The 14,678-nt window shown below is 38.9% G+C and overlaps 1 pseudogene; it reads right to left on the bottom strand.

Moving 5' to 3' along the window:
• Positions 1-534: 534 nt before the first annotated feature.
• LOC132643788 (transcription factor GAMYB-like) lies at positions 535-14,678 on the bottom strand (annotated as a pseudogene).

Below are 14,678 nucleotides of genomic sequence, written 5' to 3'. Positions count from 1 at the left end.
ATTTCTAGTTAATTTTTTCATTCTCAGAGTTCGTTAAGAGTGAAAGGATCCTACCCATCCCGCCACTACTTGGTAGTTAGAGACTTACATATTCAATTTGTTATTTTTGCTGGTCATCTTTTGAATTTAATGTGTTTGTGCATTTATTTATAAGTAAAAAAGGTTAATGTGTTTGCAAGTGCTTCTCATGTAGTAATTTCTAAATCTGTGAATGTTAAAAGTGATTTAATCATCTAAGACTGAATTGGTCACATCCTCAGGTTAATTGGTCCGCAACTAGGCAGAAATTGAACCTACGCCTGATTTATCTCAAAAATAATTTCAACCATCATTCCCTGAAAAATTTATGTGGTCCTTTCATACATACTTCTCAAAATTCACCAAAAATAGCAAAAACTACATATAGTCGTACCAAATACTTTTCACATTTCTACAAGACATGCATCAATAACCGAGTTCACGTAAATAGTAAGATATAACATGTAAAAATGCTGTAGAAAAAGGGAGGGAGACAGCTGGGAATACAACTGAGTGTCAAAACTCAAGCTGGCTTTCCAAGATCAACGGATCAGAACTTTGCTGCCTATCGAACCAGGCTGTTTTTGCGGCAACAGTAGCGGTGAAGACCTGTTTACAGTGGTATAACCAGGTGAAGTAGCCGGTAACAGGTACTGTTTAAGTAATACTCAGTAGTAGCTAACAACAGAAGAGGTTACAGAGGACGAAAATATTACGTTGTCTTGTATTGCTGTTCAAGCTGAAGAAATTACATTTTTTTCAAAATTGTGTTAGGAAATATCATCAAAAAAGAACAGCCCCGGATGCATATTTGAATTCCTTATGTTTCTTACACCATTCTGTTGTGGGACCAAACAGCTGGAGGAAAGTATCAATCAGTCCCGGAACACAAATGGTGGCTTGATATATCATCTTTCCGATCAGTGGGAGCGAAGCCAACCTTCTCTTGCTTATTAACCTCCCATCCTTCAAAATCATAGAAAAATCAAATGACATAAATATTTGAACACTTCCAACTGTGCAGAAACTTAGAATAAATCAACTTAGTAACCATTCTCACCAACAACTGTCGCTATTGACTGGTGCTCGGTATTCACTAAACACCGATCCTGAAGAATGACCTAAAGGGGAGATTGAGTCACAATATGTCTCCTGATGTGAAATATTCTTTGAAGCTTCGAATGTTCGTGATCCATAAAGTATGGTGTCCAATAGACCACTGTTTCGAGGTGACAGACTGCCTGAATCAGTATGCTCATTTGGAGGAGACTGAACCGATGTATCGAAGGACTCGACCGGAGGAAGTGGTGGCCAACTTGCCATCGGAGTTTGGATTGAAGGGAGCTCCAGCTTCTTAGAAGCCCATTTGGGCTCTGAAGAAGAGGAGTTGCCATTTGAAAAGGCATGGCTGCCAGGAATTTCACCCGAGAATGATGGGTGATATGACGAAGAGAACCCAGAGGACTAAGCAACCAAAGAAAGGTCATTTTGATTTTGATGACAAGCTTGAAAAAGATCAACATTTAGACCAGAGAAACAAGATTCTGATCCTCGTATATGTTTGGATGGATGAATTGTCGAGAGGACCTGGAAGAATTAAGACCCTGATCCAGCATGCTAGTTGCAGGAATATCAAGACAGCTACTAGCAGCAAGATTAACATTTAGAACAGAGCCTGATCCCCGTATACGCTTGGACGGATGAACTGTTGAGTGGACAGAACGAGTATTGCAGGAAGAATTAAGATCCTGAGCCGGCATGCTAGTTGCAGGAATATTATGAAAGCTACTAGGAGCAATATTAAGAAGCCCCGGAGGATGCAACGGCTGGCTAGGTTCAAATTTTTTTAATTCCACAGATGGAATCTCAAAAGTGTTGATAGGCAAGAGATCAGGATGTGCATTTTCAGAAGAGAATGTGTCGAGTTTCTTATTTTGTTTGTTCTCACTCGATGCCCGAAAAAAAACTTTTGGAGGGTACATGGACAAGCCTGCACGCCGTTGTCTCTTTAGTTTGGTGTTCCAGTAGTTCTTTATCTCATTGTCTGAGCGCCAGGCAACTGAAAGAATAGAAGGGCCATGAAAAAAAATTAATTTATAGCCATTATTCGACTTTGAAGAATGTGTTGGATGCCGCCAATCACTCAAATTGATAAAGTTCACACAAAATCAGTACTAGAAAATGAAAGCTATAAAACTGTCTTTTGATAGAAAGAGGAGAGTCCACAAAAAAGTGATATTCAAATAAGCTTTACATGAAAGTTCCGCCAAGCATACGAGCACCATTTTTTACTGAATAACACATAGTGCAAGAGTTCAATTAAAAGCAACATCCAGATGAAGGAAAATGGACATGGATATTACAAAAGATAGAAAAAGACAAATAGGAATCATCACTAGTAGATTAAGATAGCACTATGTAATTTCATTCTCTCCTATTTGCCTAGAAAAGATACTGGCTATCTGCCCCATTCATTTGAATCAAAACATGTTCAGGTCTCAATCCAAACTACTTGTAGAACAGTACTTCCATATTTTGGTCGATTCGGACCCATCTCATTCCAATAATGGTAAGAAAATTGTCTATTAAGGCAAATTAAGAGTAAACTAAAGCTAGTATAGTTCTTTAAATCTCATAGTTACTCCTACCCGAACCTAATGCAAGTGTAACAATAACTAGACCATTATTTGATAAAGTTGTATGAACCTGCCAACCAGACTTAATATTCTCAAACCAACGCAGTGGACTATCCATCCAGACTGGTTTGCTGTCTCCCTCCTCGTAGAGAAGACTTGAAAAAGAAAAATTGATTGTTAAGAAGGCTTAAATTGTTTTACCAGACTGCATGCAGACATACAAATATCAATGAGGATCACCAATTATCATTTTTTTTTTTGGTAAAAAGATTTCCTTATTATTAACAATAGAGGCACACCAATAACTAACAACAGACGGAAAACAAAAGATAGAAGTTCAGATAGTATAGTGTTGAGAACAATAAAGAAGGTGTCACTTAAGTATGCATAGAGGGCAGATTAGTCATTGTACAAGTTAGTTAATGAGTCATGTAAGTAGTTATTAGCTTCACAAAGTTAGTTAATTAGTTAGGATATCATCTCTCCTCTTACTCATGTGTATATACGGGTATATCACCTTCATTTTGTAACTAACCGATGATATACATTCATTTTTCTTCTTCTCTATTACATTTCATTCTTCCTCACACAGATATGGAGTTCATCTTTCTTCTCTAAACTGCTTTACTTCAATGTATCAGAGCATTTGATCTAGTAAGCCTAGTCAAATCGATTCTATAAGTCTTCCGCTACAGTTCTTGATTGAGTAACCATCGGTTCATACTGTTCTTGAGAAAATTCTGAGTTTCTTGAGAGAATTTCGAGTTCGTTGATTTGATTGTGTACATTCTTGAATTTTTTTGTACATTCTTACATGCGAAATGACGGGAAATTTGAACAATGGGCTAAATGCCAATACTAAGAATCAAGAAAATGCAGAAAATGCTTCTGGTTCTACAACAATAGAGATTGCTTACAATTATATGTTGTTCCTCTCCTGTTGATGTTAGATCATCTCTTTCCAACTATTAGGTATTGAAAACTATGCAATATGGTATAATTCTATGAAAATTGCATTACTAGGTCGTAACAAATTGGGAATTATAGATGGTTCTAGGCAAAAGATAAGTTTCTTGCTGCTTTAGGGGATAAATGGGAGAGGGTAAATGCAATTGTGTTGTCATGGATTATGAATGCTGTGTTGAGTAGTATTCTTGGTGGTATTATGTTATACAACTTGTGCATAAGAAGTATGGAATGTACTTTATGAAAGATTTACAAAGGTAGATGGTTCTAGGTCATATAATCTGCACAAAGAAATTGCAACATGTAGTCAAGGGAATGCTTCTGTGTCTACCTATTTTTCAAAAATGAAAACTATGTAGGAAGAGTTTGAAGCCATTATACCCGCCCCTACTTGTGATTGTCTCAAGTCCAAAGATTATGTACTGCATTTACAAAAACTGAAACCGTTTCAATTTGTAATGGGGTTGAATGAGTCCCACATGCAAGCCAGGAGTCAAATTCTGTTATTGAGTCCTTTACCCTCCATTAATCAAGCATATTCCATGATTGTGAGTGATGAGAGTCAAAAGTCAGTGGTTCCTACTCCAGGTATTTTAGGTGCTAATCCAGCTATTAGACAAAATGCTTATGAAAGTGCTATGAACACAAGAACTGGGGTTCAAGGATCAGTAGACATTGCTTTGTATTCAAGAAATGGGGGTAATCCAAAGTCTAAGAAGAACTACAACTTGCAGTGTGAGTTCTGCAAATTGAAAGGTCACACTAAGGAAACCTGTTACAAGCTTGTAGGATACCCTTCAGACTTTAAGTTCAAATAGAAAATAAGGCAAAACAATAGCTACAATGGAAGTAATGGGGGAAACAACCCTCGATACGATGGAAATCATAACATTGCTGCTTACAATGTTTGGTCTGAGAACTCTACTCATGGAAGTAACCAACAATATGGTCAAATTCAAGGTCTGGATAATCATGCATATGCATAAGGTTTAGGACAAGGAGCAGGGCCAAGCTTGAATCAACTTAGTCATAATCAAAAGGCTCAGTTGGATGCTTGCAACACACTTATAAATGATCAATATCAACATATGCTACATGTCACACCCCGACGAGGAGCATGACAGGCACCGACCCATAATGGCATCGAAGTCCACCATTTCTGATTCTACTAAATCAGTAAGAGTTTCACGGCCACATATAGTAATCACACACTCACGATAAATTCGTCTTGCAATAATACGCTCCCCGACTGGGGTAGAAACTGAGAAAGGCTTGGGTAAAGATTCTGGCTTAATAAAAAACTTATTAGCAACATATGGAGTGATATAAGATAGAGTGAAGCCTGGATCAATCAATGCATAAACATCATAAGAATAGATGGATAAGATACCTATCACAACATCTGGGACGACTCAAGATCCTGCCGCCCTGTGAGTGCATAAATATGGTTCTGACTACTGCCTGAATCAGATGTCTGACCTTTGCCCCTACCTCTACCTGCTGGGGCTAAAGAAGGACCTTGCCCAGGAAGGCGAACAGAAGATGAAGAGCCTGCGACTGAACCTGTCGGCTGAGCCGGACCACCTCTACCACGAGACGAACATCCCGCATAACATGACCAGGCTGCCCACAAGTATAGCACACCCCCATACCCTAGCGGCACTGGCCAAAGTGGCCCTTACCGCACCGGTCACAATGGGGCAATGGAGGCCTTGCCTCAATAGATTCTTTTCCATAAGAAGGAGTTGGCGCCCTCGAACTTTGACCTGGTCCAGAATAAGTGGGTCGGTCATAACACTGCCCCTGAAACCGAGAAGGTGCACTATCTACTGAAGGGGCTAATTGTCTGGAAGAATGAAGCTTATAACCTCCCTGATAATCACCTGAATAACCTGCGAACCTTGCTCGCTCATGACGACCCCTATCTGGGTCTTCCTCGGCCCGCTATTGACGTTCAAGATTCTCCAGATTCTGAGCATATTCCCGAATACGAGAAATATCCATGCCGTCCTGAAGTGAGGCCGCCATACAATCCTTAATCAGGTGGGGCCCAAGCCCAGTCACGAAACAATGTACTCTATCTTTTATTTTAGCCACAATTGCCGGAGCATATCTGGACAAAGAGTTAAACTTCAAACTATATTCCTGAACACTCATATTATTCTGGCGAAGCGATAGAAACTCATCAACCCTGGCCCTACGGATCTCGACAGGAAAATAATGAGCTAAAAAGGCTCTGGTGAACTCGGACCATACTGCTGGAGGTGCATTCTGCCCTCTCGACTGTCTCCAACATTCATACCATACTGCTGTCACATCCTACTATCTATAAGAAGCTAACTCTACTGATTCTGTATCAGAGACATGTATTACCCTCAAAGCGCGCCCCATTCGATCTACAAAGTCCTGGGGACCGTCCTTCGGGTTTGACCCTGTGAAGATCGAGGGATCCAGATCAAGAAAATCACGAACGCGGGAACTGACAGCCCTGTCTGAAAGGCCAGCCTGCCGCTGAGTCTGAGCAGCTACCAATCTGGTCAATAACTGGACTGCATCTCGCAAGTTCTAATCTGAAACATCAGAGGGAGGAGCTGGAGGCTGAGGAGCCAGAGGGACTGGAGCCCTACCATGCTCTTCTACAACTGGAGGAATAGAGGTAGCATGTGAGGGAGTGGTGCTCTCAGCCTCTCTATGTACTGACTCAGCCGGGGGTACTCAGCTCGGGCCTTCCTCAGCAGTGCCCAGTATTTTGCTGAATTTCTTCTTTCTCGGAGGCATCACTGAAAATTAAACAGGGAAAGATTAGATAATTGCATTCTTAACTTGGCTCTATCGCACGGTCTAGATCACGAAGAAAAGTGTCTTCCTAAATGCCCTGTAGCCTCCTGGCTATAGATATGGTGCACGACATACCGATAACTAGGACTCTACTAGACACGGTTCATAGACATCCCTAGGACTGACCTACTCTAATACCAAGTTTGTCACACCCCGACGAGGAGCATGATGGGCACTGACCCATAGGCCGGATACCACCTGGCGTAATAGTTACCATGATTATCATATAATATGACTCGACGGACACCTGCACGCAGAAAAGGCTTAAATACGAAAATATGCAATGATCCAATACACACACACACACACACACACATATACATACACACATATATATACATATATAAGCGAGCCGATAAGGCCACTACAACATCATGAGTGTCATAAAGTCGGCGAGGCTATCAGGAGAATATCAAAACTAAAGCAAGGCCGACAAGACCGTACATAACATCTACATATACCCCACTGTGTCTATGAGCCTCTAAGAGTGTACATATGAATATATACATTACGCTAACATAAATGTACCCAAAAAGTAGCAAGTTCGGAGTAGTGGCACTTGCTGACACCGCTGAACCTGGAAGTCCTACTATGGTGGAGGTCCTTCGCTACGCCTGTCAGGACCTGCAGCAGGAAATGCAGCGTCCCGTGCAATAGGACGTCAGTACGGATAAAAGTACTGAGTATGTAAGACAGAAATCAATAACATAAATAAGATCGAAATATAAAGAGGATAGAAGTAACTTGAGCCATCTGAGAACGTACAATATGTAATGCATGAATTTAAAAATCATATGCAAGTGTGAATATATATAACGTACCCAACCTTTTCAGGACTTGGTGTGTACCGTACCCTGCCCTTACAAGACTCGGTGTGAAATGTACTCGGCTCTTTCGGGAGGAGGTGTTTAATGTATCCGGCCCTTTCGGGACTCAGTGTGAAATACCCAACTGAGCAGTGGTTGCATAATAGGTGCCGTACCGGCCGACTATAGTGCGGCTCGGTGTAGTAAAATAATGCATATATATATATATATATATATATAACATCGGGCCTTTCGGCGTGACGTAAGGTCGGTAACCTCTGAATATATTATGGAACTCATATCAAAGCCAAGAAATAACTCAATAAGAGTAACCATAATGTTATTAGGTGTAACAGCCCATCCCGCTAGTGATATTGTCCACTTTGGGCCTAGGCCCGCACGGCTTTAAAACGCGTCACTAGGAGGTAAGGCATGCTTACTTATATACCCAGCATCTCTTTTGTGTTTTGCCGGGACTTTCCTCCTAAGCTGGGGTGTCACATACACCCGCTCTTATGGACTCAACGTCCTCGCTAAGGTTTGCCTAGACTCAGCACTGAGGTTTGCCCCGCTTTCCCGTAATTTGCCTAAACTCAGTTGAACTGTGACCCATCATCGACAAGGCTGACACAAGAGTGGCTCTAATACCATCTGTAACAGCCCAGCCCGCTAGTGATATTGTCTGCTTTGGGCTTAGGCCCGCACAACTTTAAAATGCGTCACTAGGAGGTAAGGAATGCTTACTTATATACCCAACAACTCTCTTATGTTTTGTCGATGTGGGACTTTCCTCCTATGCTAGGGTGTCACATTAGGAGAATCTTTTACGAAGCATATCCAAGTACTTAGGAATCAATCAACATCTCAACAAGGAATGTTTATATAGACATTGTAACAAGAATAGAGTGGAGTTATTATTCTATGCACGCTAGTAGACTTCTAGGATTCGTTCAAAAGGAAATGAAGATAGCAAAACCTCACATACCTTACTTATCAAGCCGTTACTTAAAGAAATTCCCTATTCCGAAACTTGTCCTTCCCACGCACCTATATTGAAGTATATGCCCTTAGTTAGCTCCCAACATGTTCGTATACCACATATATAGGTTGTATATGGAAGGACAATTCGGGGTTCTAAGAATTCGGGCAGCATTTCCCCTGTTTTTACTACGTTTCCAAGATCACAACAACATCCCAATGAATATCTACAACACATCAGTCAATTCAACATCAATATCACCTCTTCAATTACATTTCATACAAACATATAATGCCCTCATCTCAATTTAGCCTAATACGGTGCTTAACTCGTGACCGCGACTCTAATTAAACGTAATTATAGCAATATGGAGCAAGATCCTTACCTTAATAGACTTAGTTGACTCTCGCAAGGTTGGATTCGAAATCCCACCTTCCTCGACTCGTCCCGCGTACAATCACGAGAATTACGGTGTTATAACGAACCTCCCAAGCTAGTTAGTATGTAATTGTTGTTGGATTCTTGATCTAAGGAGTTAGAGGTGTTAGGAGAGATGTATGGAGGATTCTAGAGCTTAAAATAAGAACAAATTATGATAAAAGTGGAGAGAAAGGGTATTTATATGGTGGAAAGTCAGTTTTCCAACAACTCACTATTTGGACGGAGAAGCCTTTGGCAGCCCAACTTTAAACGCCCATAACTTTCTACTATGATGTCGTATCGACGGACGGTTTGTTGCATTGAAACTAGACTCAATGAAATTCAATTTACATAGGTTATGCATTCTAGAACTCCTCATATTCTAGGAGATACACCTTCCTCAAGTTGGACTAGAATTTCCTGTCCAAAATACTGCCAAGTTTTCCAAAATTTCGACAAACTTAATTTCTTCGATTCGCTTGATCCCTAAACCTTTATACACTTGCTTATCACTTGTTAAAAGTATTCCTTAACCTTATAAGGGTTCCATGACCTTTCTGAGCTTAGTTAGTTTACTTACGATGCAAACGACGTGAAAATTTCGAGCTGTAACACTATAATTGCTGAACAAGAGTACAAAATCTGCACATTTGGCCAACACTGCAGGTATCTATAATAGTTCAGGAGTTGGTGAGACTAGCATAGATTGTATTGCTCTAATAGCAACTGGATCTAATAAAGAATGGATAGTGGACATTAGTGCCACTAACCATATGGTATCTGACATAAATCTGTTAGATAAAACTTCAATAAACAAATTAGAATTGCCAGAAAGAGTCTTCTTATCAAATGGTGATGTGGCATTAGTTACACATATAGGTTCTAGCAAGCTAAATGATTCTAGTACTATCACTAATATTTTTTACTTACCTCAATTCAAGTTCAATTTGCTGTCCATAGCAAAACTAACAAAGGAGTTGAATTGCTCAGCTTCCTTCTTTCCCGACTTCTTTGTTTTTTAGGATCTCTTCACTGGGAAGGTGAAGGGGATTGGAAGACAAGAAGCAGGCTTATACATACTACCAAGTCATCAAGATAGTATTGATTGTTCCTTGATAGCAAAAACTTTTAATTATGCATCTGTTTTTAGTCATAAGTCTGATATAGATCTTTGGCATAAAAGATATGGACATGTGTCCTTTGTTGTACTAAAGAAAATACTGCAAGTTAGCGATGATGCTATAAATGATAGTTGAACAAATGTACCATTTGTCCTTATGCAAAACAAATAAGACTGACTTTTCCTATTAGCAATACAAATAGTTCCTCTATATTTGACTTAGTACATATGAATCTTTGGGGGCCTTACAAAGTGCCTACATATGATGGTCATAACTATTTTTTAACTGTAGTAGATGATTACTCAAGAATGACCTGGATATTTATGCTTAAGTTAAAATCAGACACATGCATTGTCATTCAGCAGTACTTAACATATGTGAAAACATGGTTTGACAAAATAGTAAGAATAGTCAGGTCTGACAATGGCACTGAGTTTAGTTTGTAAACTCAGTTTGCAGCAATTTGTTCAAGTCACTAGGGATTATTCACCAAAGGTCATGTGCTTATTCCCTCAGCAAAATGGTGTAGCTGAGAGGAAGCGCAGACATATCCTTGAGGTTACAAGAGCAATTAGATTTCAGGCTAATATTCCAATAAAGTTCTGGGGTGTTTGTGTACAAGTTGCTGTATACATAATTAACAAATTGCCAAGCACTATACTCAGTGACAAAACACCTTATGAAAAACTATATACTAGACCACCCTCCTCAACTCACTTAAGAGTCATACAGTGCCTATTCTTTGCAAATGTTGAGCAAGAATAGGATAAGCTAAAGCTAGGGTCCAAATCTGCTGTCCTCATGGGATATGCTGAAACTCAAAAGGGTATCTTTTGTATGATCTTACTAATCATGTGTTTTTTTGTGACTAGAGATGTAGTGTTCAAAGATGATGTATTTCCATTCAAAATGCCGAAGCAAAATAATTCACCTATCTTTCCTGTCACAAAACTACAACTGGACAATGCTGATTCACAAATACAACAAATTTACAGTTCAGACTCAACTATGAGAACATCAAGTTTACTCAACCAAGAAGGTTGGAAAATTCAGCTACTGAGGTAGAAGAACAAGTTATTGAACCAGAACTACAAGAATTTCATGAAATGATTCAAGATATCCAAGCAGCACCAGCAAATAACAATGATCAAATAGCTGCAGATCCACATATTGATCTAATCATACAAGAAGTCATGCCTCAGCCTGCTACAAACAATCACATAGATCAACCAGCTTAACATAATGAGGTTGATCACAGAAGAACAGGCAGAGAAAGAAAGCCACCTATTTGGATGAAGAACTTTGTCTCTTTAAACATAAAGGAGATTCTATATGCTATGTCAAACAATCTATCCTATGAGAAGTTGATTCCTAAGTATCAAGCCTACTTAGAAAATATGTCAACCAAGTGTATATACAAGATTAAGTACAAATCTACAGGGGAAATTGAGAGACTCAAAGCAAGACTGGTTGCTAAGGGGTATATCCAACAAGAAGGGATTGATTACCAAGAAACATTCTTACTAGTTGTCAAAATGAAACTATGAGAAGTGTTCTTGCCTTAGCTGCTGAAAAACAGTGGCATATATTCTAAATGGATGTGTATAATGCTTTTCTCCAAGGAGATCTTCATGATGAGAGTTATATGGAGATTCCACTGGGATTTAAGAGCCAGGGGGGGGGGGGGAATCATGTATGCAAGCTCATTAAATCTTTTATATGGGCTTAAACAAGCCACAAGGCAGTGAAATGCAAAATTATGTGAAGCATTGATAAAGTTACAATTTTATCAAAGTGAACTGGATCATTCTTTATTTATCAAGAAGACAACAGATGGTATGGTGGTTGTGCTAATCTATATGGATGACATGCTCATTACTGGGGATTCTCTGAAATTTATTGAAGAAACCAAAAGGAACTTACAACAACCATTCAAAATGAAAGACCTAGGAGAGCTTAAGTACTTCCTAGGAATTGAGTTTGCAAAGTCAAAACAAGGAATATTGATGCATCAAAGGAAGTATACCTTGGAACTAATCTCTTAAGCTGGACTAAGTGGTGCAAAACCATCAGTTACTCCAATAGACACCAACAACAAGTTAACTACAAAGCAATATGATGATCATATTAATGCTACTGAGACTGAAAAGATCGATGATCCCTTAACTGATCAAGGTGCTTATCAGAGGTTAATTGGTAAGTTACTCTATCTCACAATGACAAGACTAGATATAACATTTGTAGTTCAAACTCTCAGCCACTTTCTACAACAACCAAAAGCGTCTCATATGGAGGCTGCTCTAAGAATAGTAAAGTACATCAAAAACCAGCCTGGCAAGGCATACTGTTGTCAAGCAATCCAAACACAGTTATATCTGCATACTGTGATGCTGATTGGGCATCATGCCCTCACTCAAGGAAATCTGTGTCTGGTTATTTAGTAAAATTAAGAGATTCATTGGTGTCATGGAAATCAAAAAAGCAACCAACTATATCCAGAAGCTCAGGTGAGTCTGAATATAGAAGTGGAGCAACAACTGTTACTGAGATCAGTTGGTTGATAGGACTTGTGAAGGAGTTGGGAATTGAAGTTAAACTACCAATCAACATATTCACTGATAGTAAGTCTACAATACAAATTGCAGCAAATCCTGTATACCATGAAAGGACCAAGCATATTGAAATCGACTGCTACTTTATAAGAGAGAAAATTACTCAAGGCTTGGTGAGTACCAAGTATATTCCAACTCAAGATCAGCCATCTGATTTGTTGACGAAGGGTCTTAGTCAAGTACAACATCACTACCTATGTTCCAAGCTAGGAATTAAGTACATTTTTTTAGTTCCTAGCTTGAGGGGGAATATTGAGAACAATAAAGAAGGTGTCACTTAAGTATGTATAGAGGGTAGATTAGTCATTGTACAAGTTAGTTAATGAGTCATGTAAGTAGTTATTAGCTTCACAAAGTTTGTTAATTAGTTAGGATATCATCTCTCCTCTTACTCATGTGTATATAAGGGTATATCACCCTCATTTTATAACTAACCGATGATATACATTCATTTCTCTTCTTCTCTATTAGATTTCGTTCTTCCTCACACAGATTTGGAGTTCATCTTTCTTCTCTAAACTGCTTTACTTCACATAGTCACAACCGGGAGTACCCAGAAAAGGAAATAGTATCTAATCCAAAAAGCATGCAATATTCAAGGTTTGGGCATATAAAGGTGAAACCTTGGAGATAGGCAGAAACTTATAATTAGATGAACACAAGGAAGCAACACTAATCATTTCTTCCCAAAAGCCAGGTCCATTTTTTCGGAATATATACACAAATCAAGATCGACAAAAGGAAGTTTACAATCACCGATTCAAACCCATTATCGAATCTAACTCAGCGGAATATGGAGGTACTTATGGCGAACGAGCCAATGCGGTCTTTCACAATAAAGCGATAGAAGAAGGGCATGGGACATGTCTCCACTATCACTTATGTGGAAAATTTGGAGAGAAGGAAACAGAGAGAGAAAGAGCCTTTGAAGGAATCGAGTTGAATTTTATCAAGTTGTGGAGTAGCCTCCGATCCTTTATTTTCTTTTGGTGCACCCATGAAGTTCCTTGTTATATAGTAGAAGATTGGGTGTCCGTTGCAGAAAACCGTGTTTTCTACTTTTTAGTATACTTCTTGTTTATGGCGTGTTTTGGCCAAAGCAATTAATGAAATTTATTTACTTAATAAAAAAGGAGTTCAGATAAATATATACATTTACATAATACACACACAACACCGTCTTTTCTGACCCTTTCTGTTGTGGTGTAAACTCAAACTGATCCGAACCAAACAACTCAAAACCAAAAAGAGAAAAACAAACAGTGCCAAGTTAATTAGGTTTCTTTTTGGGTATAGGTTATTTTAAGAAACCGAATATCGAAAATACCAAATCAAAAATTGTTCAAAGCTGTACCGAACCGACCAATGAACATCCGTAAGTTTGACCAAAAAAATGACATCATAGTCTATGTACACGAATCCACATAAAGTAACTAAGTGGGGAGTTTCTCCCTCCATCCCATATTACTTGGCCATATTATTAAAAATATATGTCCCAAATTACTTATTTATTTATAAAATCAAGATAAAATTAATTAAATCTTTCCCATCTTACCCTTAGCATTAAAAGTTCTTGAACATTGTCAATTTTGATTAGAATATATTTATTGGAGAGAGATAGGGGTAAGATAGTAAAATATATCTTTTATTTATGATTTCTTAAGAGGCGTGCAAAAAGGAAAGTGACGAAGTAATATGGGACGGAGGGAGTAGATCAAGAATTAAATGGTAATAAGAACACAGGACACACTTTTGTTTACCAAAACTATGTATTGACCAGTAACAAATACCCTCGTGAATGGTTAAGATTTATATCAGATAGCAGTTTTGGCTTTTAATCAGTTCACATAGTTTTGTCGGCAACTATAAGGTAGCTGCTGAAAAAGGATGAGACATAGTTATTACCTTCCCAGAAAAGAAAAAAGAATGAGACATGATGCAAATCTCAGCAGCCATTCGTGACCATTTGTTTCCCGTAGTTCAATTATTCGACGCTCTTCCTCTGGAGTGAAAGCACATTTCTTTAAATCCGGTCTTAGATGATTTGCCCACCGCAAACGGCAACTTTTCCCACTGCGAGCAAGTCCTGATTGCTTCTGGACTGCACTCCAATTCCCCTCCCCATGTTTTGGGACGTAATCCATAAAAATAGCATCTTCTGCTTTACTCCAAGGACCTTTTTTCAGTTCAACATTTCCTCCACCACTAGCTTCTTCAACAGATGGCGAATCTACGAAAACTTTTGAAGTCATCCTGTCAACAAATTCAGTTGTCGTACACAT

Source organism: Lycium barbarum, chromosome 6, assembly GCF_019175385.1.
Source record: "Lycium barbarum isolate Lr01 chromosome 6, ASM1917538v2, whole genome shotgun sequence".
Taxonomy (NCBI): domain Eukaryota; kingdom Viridiplantae; phylum Streptophyta; class Magnoliopsida; order Solanales; family Solanaceae; genus Lycium; species Lycium barbarum.
This window is presented reverse-complemented; position numbering and strand designations above follow the sequence as displayed.